At 39.7% G+C, this 6046-nt stretch overlaps 1 pseudogene; it reads left to right on the top strand.

Moving 5' to 3' along the window:
• The first annotated feature begins 2214 nt into the window (after positions 1–2214).
• Positions 2215–5574, top strand: LOC114053836 (annotated as a pseudogene).
• Positions 5575–6046: the final 472 nt, after the last annotated feature.

The following is a 6046-nucleotide window of genomic DNA, read 5'->3' on the forward strand; positions in this document are numbered from 1 at the left end:
GAAAAAAAACTTGACCATAAAAAGCTACTATGGTGACAGGGTAAATCAAGCCACAAGCTCAGAAGAAGACAATGAAGTCAAAACAGCTTCAAGCAAAGCCTCAAAGGGAAAAAGAGCTCAAATGAGCCCAACAAGAATTCCTAGAGGACCTAAAAATTATTTTAAAAATCAAATAAGAATGCTAGAGGGAAAGTTAGGTGAAGAAATAAAAGCAAAGAAAAAATTATGAAAAGACCATTAACAACTTGATAAAAGAGGCGCAAAAATACTGAAGAAAATATCAACTTAAAAACAGAATTGGTCAAATGAAAAAAATTCACTGATACAAAATAATACAAAAAAGATACAAAAAATGATACAAAAATTCACTGATAAAATAACTCCTTGAAAAGCAGAAGTGGTCAAATGGGAAAAGAGTTATAAAAGCTCACTGAAGAAAATAATTCCTGGGAGAAGGGGGAAGGGAAGAATGGGGGGAATTAACTCACATAAAAAAAAGTACTCAAGGAAGAGTTTTTACAGTGAAGAGGAAAATGGGGGGTAGGCAATGCTTGAACTTTATTCACATCTGAATTGGTTCAAAGAGGGAAATACACACATACATATGCATATATGTATGTATATCTATCTCTATATACACATACATATTCAATTGCAATAGTAATCTATTTTACCCAACAGGCAAGTAGGAAGGGAAAGGGAAAAGAGAAAGAGAGAATGATAAAAGGGAGGGCAGATAAAAGAAAGCTGCAGTTACAAAAAAAAAAACAGACCTGAGAGGAGGAACAGAACAAAAAGAGAGAAAGAAGGATAAATAGAAGAAAACAGGATGGATGAAAATGAACAGCTAGGAATCTTAAGTGTGAATGTGAATAAGATGAACTTACTCATAAAATCAAAGTGTATAACAGAAACCAGATTAGAAACCAGAATCCAGCAATATGTTGTTTACAAGAAGCACACTTGAAATAGAGAGACACACACAGAGTTAAGATAAGGGCCTGGAGCGCAATCTATTATGCATCAGTTGAAGTAAAAAAAGCAAGGGTAGCAATCACATCAGACAAAAGAAAAGCAAAAAAGGAGACCTAATTAAAACAGATGAGCAGGGAAACTAAATTTTGCTAAAAGGAACTAAATGGCAGAGAAGCAAAATCTTTAAAGGAAAAACTAAATGAATTACAAAAGGAAATAGCCAGTAAAAGTATACTAGTGGGGGACCTCAAACTTCTCCTATCAAACATTGACAAATTGAACATAAATAAGAAAAAAGTTAAGGAGATGAATTGAATCTTAGAAAAAGTTAGATGTGATAGACATCTGGAAAAAAACTGAATGGGAATAGAAAAGAGTGTACCTTTTTCTGAGTTGTACATGGCACCTTCACAAAAATTGACCATGTATTAGGGCATAAAACTTTACAACCAAATGAAGAAAAGCAGAAATATAAAATGCATCAGTTTCAGACCACAATGCAATAAAAATTACATTTAACAAAGGGCCACAGAAGCAGAGATTAAAAGTTATTTGAAAACTAAACAATCTAGAGGTAGAGCCAAAATGGCAGAGTGAAAGTAGGGACTCAAATGAGCTTTCCCCCAAATCTCTTCAAATACCACTAAAAAGTGACTCTGAACAAAGTCTAGAGTGGCAGAGCCCACAAAGAGACAGTGAGGCAGATTTCCAGCCTAAGACAACCTGAAAGGTCGACAGGAAAGGTTGGTTGCACCAACCTGAGAGAGAAGTGTCCAGCGTGCAGAGTGCAGAGGCAGACAGGGCCCAAGCAAAGCCTGAGCAGCTTCAGGGGGACAGAATCACCAGCAGCAGTGATGGTTTCCAGTCTTCTTAGCCCACAGATGCCAGAGACAACTTAGAAGGTCAGTGAGAGTGGTTTGTTGGAACTGGGTAAGAGAGAAGCGTGGTTCAGCACAGGGCTGTAGGGCATGCAATACAGCCCCTGCACCAGCAAACCAGGAACAGGTTTTGGGAGCAACTGAAATAGTGGCAGCAGTGGTGGTAGCAGTGGCAGCACTGCTCCTGGAACTATTAGCCCACAGACTGAGTGTTTGAAAGTCACCTATTTCATCTTCCAGGAGGAAAGATAGTGGAGTAAGCAGTAAGTCACTCTCACCCTCCCTTATTGACCTCAAAAAATCCAGACAATATTGCCCCAGGAAAAATCCTGAAATTGTTGAACTAAAATCCTTTTAGCTCATGAGGCTAGGGGGATTAATGGGAAAGATCGCTCTTGCTGTGGATGAAGGTGACTAGTACAAGAAGGGAGGCATCCGAGCAAACCAGTAGCAAGCCCCACTTCAGTAAACCAGTAATCAGGCCCCTAACCCCCAGCACAAGAAGTCTGGGACAGCGCCACCTGTACCCAAGAAGCAGAGATTAAACATTAAAAGCCAGGAAAAAAAGGCAAACAACACAAGCAAGAAGCAACATAGAAAAACAATGACCAAAGAAAAGTATCTTGGTGATAGGGAAGATCAAAACACAAAGTCAAGGGAGGATAACATTGTTAATATACCCACATCTGAAACCTCAAAGGGGAATATGAACTGGTCTCAAGCCCAAAAAGCCTTCTTGGAAGAGTGCAAGAAGGATTTTAAAAGTCAAATAAGGGAGGTAGAAGAAAAATTGAACAATTCATTTTTTTTAAATGGAAAAAAAGTACACTGAAGAAAACATCTCCCTAAATAGTAAAATGGGCCAAATGGAAAAGGAGGTACAAAAGCTAACTGAAGAAAACAATTCATTAAAAATTAGAATTGGGCAATTGGAGGCTAATGACTCTATGAGACATCAAGAATCAGTAAAACAAAATCAAGAGAATGAAAAAAATAGAAGAAAATGTAAAATTCCTCATTGGAAAAACAACTGACCTGGAAAATAGATCCAGGAGAGATAACTTAAGAGTTATTGGTCTACCTGAAAGCCATGATGAAAAAAAGAGCCTGGACACCATCTTTCAGGAGATCATCAAGGAAAACTGCCCTGAGGTGCTAGAACCAGAGGGTAAAAGAGTCATCAAAAGAATCCACTGATTATCTCCTGAAAGAGATCCCAAATTGACAAACACCAAGCCAAATTCTAGAATTATCAGATCAAGGAGAAAATTCCGCAAGCAGCCAGAAAGAAACAATTCAAATATCACGGAATCTCAGTCAAGACCTTGCAGTTTCTATATTAAAAGATCATATGGTATGAAATATGATATTCCATAAGGCAAAAGAGCTTGGATTACAACCAAGGATCAACTACTCAGCAAAATTGAGCATTATCTTTCAGGGGAGGAGATGGACATTCAGTGAAATAGTGGACTTCCAGACTTTCCTGATAAAAAGACCAGGGCTCAATGGAAAATTTGATCTTCAAATACAAGACTCAAGAGATACATGAAAAGGTAAACAGGAAAGGGGGAAAAACATGTTATTCAATAAAGATAAACTGTTTATATCCCCACATGGGAAGATGACACTTATAGCTCTTGAAAACTGTATCTTTATAATGACATTTAGAAGGGATATATGTAGACAGAGGGGGTGGGTTTAAGTTGACTTTGATGTGATGATAAAAAACCTAATGAAGTGGTGAAAAGGAACTGTAATGGAAGAAGAGGAAAGGAGGAAGCAGAAAAGGGCAAATTACATCACATGAAGAAGCACAAAGACATATTACAGCAGAGGGAAAGAAGGGAAGGAGATGAGCCTTACTCTCATCAATTTGCCTCAAGGAGGGAATAACATACTCAGGTATAGAAATTTAACTTGCCATACAGGCAGTAGGAGGGGAAAGGGGAAAGAAAAGAGAAGGGGGGATAGAAGGGAGGGAAGATGTAGTAAGGGAAAGGGAAAGAAAAGGGAAGGGGCTGATAGAAGGGAGGGCAGATTGAGGGAGATGGTGGCCAAAACAGAACTAAACAATCTAATCCTAAAGAATAAGTGGGTCAAACAACATCATAGAAACAACCAAAAATTTCATTAAAGAGAATGACAGCAATGACACAATATTCCAAAATTTGTGGGATGCAGCCAAAGCAGTATTTAGGAGAATATTTACATATCCAAATGCATACATCAGTAAAAGAGAAAGAAAGCAGGTCAACTAATTGGGCATACAACTCAAAAAACTGAAAAAGAAGAAATTAGAAATCCCCAATTAAACACCAAAATGGAAATCCTGAAAAATCAAAGGTTAGATCAATAAAATAAAATTTTGAAAAAACCACTGAATAAAACTAGGAGCTTTTTTTGGGGAGGGGGCAGTAAATGAAATACTTAAACCAATGATTAATTTAATTTTTAAAAAAGAAAGAAGAAAAGCAAATTATCAGTATCAAAAATAAAAAGGGTGAATGAATCACCAATGCAGGTGAAGTTAAAGCAATTATTAGGAGTTATTTTGCCCAATTATATGACAGTAAAACTGGTGATCTAAATAAAATAGACGAATGAATGCTTACAAAAGTATAAACTGTCCAGATTAACAGAAGAGGAAGTAGAATACTTAAGTAACCCTATTTTAGAAAAGTTTAGTGAGGGAACGGGTGTGGAGCAGGGAGCGCTGACCCTAAAGCTCCACTGGGGCTTGGAATATGGGTACTGCTGCCCTCGCTGCCACCACAGTCCACATCCACGGGCATGGAGGTGGTGGCAGTGGTAGCCATGGGAACTGGGGATAGCTCTTTGGCCACCCTGAGGCCCTGTTCCTGGTGTTGGGGGCAAGCATAGAGGAGCTGAACCACCTGCTCTTCTACATGGAGCTGCTCATTCAAGTTGGTCATGAACCACTGCCTCCCACTGCATGGATCAATGTGCTGGGGAGTAAGAGCTTCTACCTGCCCAATTTCTTTACCTCTGCCAGACACATTGTGCAAGTGGCTGGGAAGAAGGAACTGTTCAGAGGACTGAATACAAGGCTTATGTCTAGTGCTCTCTCCAGCCTTGTCCTGGCGCAGCATGAAGAAAGGCCTTCTCTTCGGAGTTAGAATATATATCCAACGAGGATGGAGTGAAGACATCACTGAGGAAGGTAGTGAAAGAGACTTCCCCTTATCAGATGGTGTGGCAGTGTATGTCCAGGGTGCTCTTTTACCCCCTGCACATCATCTTGATGCATTGTATGGTCCAGTTTGAGGGGCAGGAGGTCAAATACAGTGGTATGCTGAGTTTCATTGGGGAGATTTTCAAAGAGGAGCTTCTGGGGTTCTTTGTGGACTTGATACCTCACCTCCTGGGAGATGTGATCTTGTGGGGCTGTAACCTCCTGGCTCACTTTATCAGTGACTATGTGGAGGATGACAGTTTCAGCCAAGCATTGGCAGTCATGAGTTACACCAAGTTTGTAATGGGGATTGCAGGGAGCATGCTGACCTACCCTTTCCTCTTGGTTGGTGACCTCATGGCTGTCAACAACTATGGGTTACTGGTGAGCTTCCCTCCCTATTCCCCTGTGTCCAAGTCTTGGGTTCATTATTGGAGATATCTGAGTATGCAGGGTCAGCTTTTCTGGGCATCAAGTCTTCTTTTCTGCCAAATCTTGGCAACATCAAACTTCTCCATTGATTAAATCAGAATAATTTGACTAAAATAATAAACACACCACCTCTACCCAGGCTAAGTGAGGGCCTGATCATTGGGCTCTTTGTTAGATAACTGACTGTATAATACAGAGGGATTTGGATATTTGCCATTCTGGTGGTTAGTAGTTGTCAAGCTAGGGGTGGAGTGAGGTTTTGGTGCAGTCTGAAAAAGTCTTTACTCTACATTGATTCTGAATTTAAAAGTTGTAAGACTCCTTGGCAGAGCAGGACAAGGGACCATTGGAGCAATTTCTGGAAAACATCCCGGAGTCCTTGCAAATAAGTGAAAAGTATTACTAGTAAGGGCACAGAGGCATACTCCATCACACCATTGCCAGAGTGGCAGCAGATTCCCCTTGTTGTCCAAAACTCAGGCAGAGAACAGATGAGCAAACTGCTTCTCTGCTTGGTTTTATAAACACAACAAATAATAATAGTAGCAATACCTCAAATTTATAT

The sequence above is a fragment of the Vombatus ursinus genome, unplaced genomic scaffold (assembly GCF_900497805.2).
Source record: "Vombatus ursinus unplaced genomic scaffold, bare-nosed wombat genome assembly UNPS02014812.1, whole genome shotgun sequence".
In the NCBI taxonomy this organism is placed as follows: domain Eukaryota; kingdom Metazoa; phylum Chordata; class Mammalia; order Diprotodontia; family Vombatidae; genus Vombatus; species Vombatus ursinus.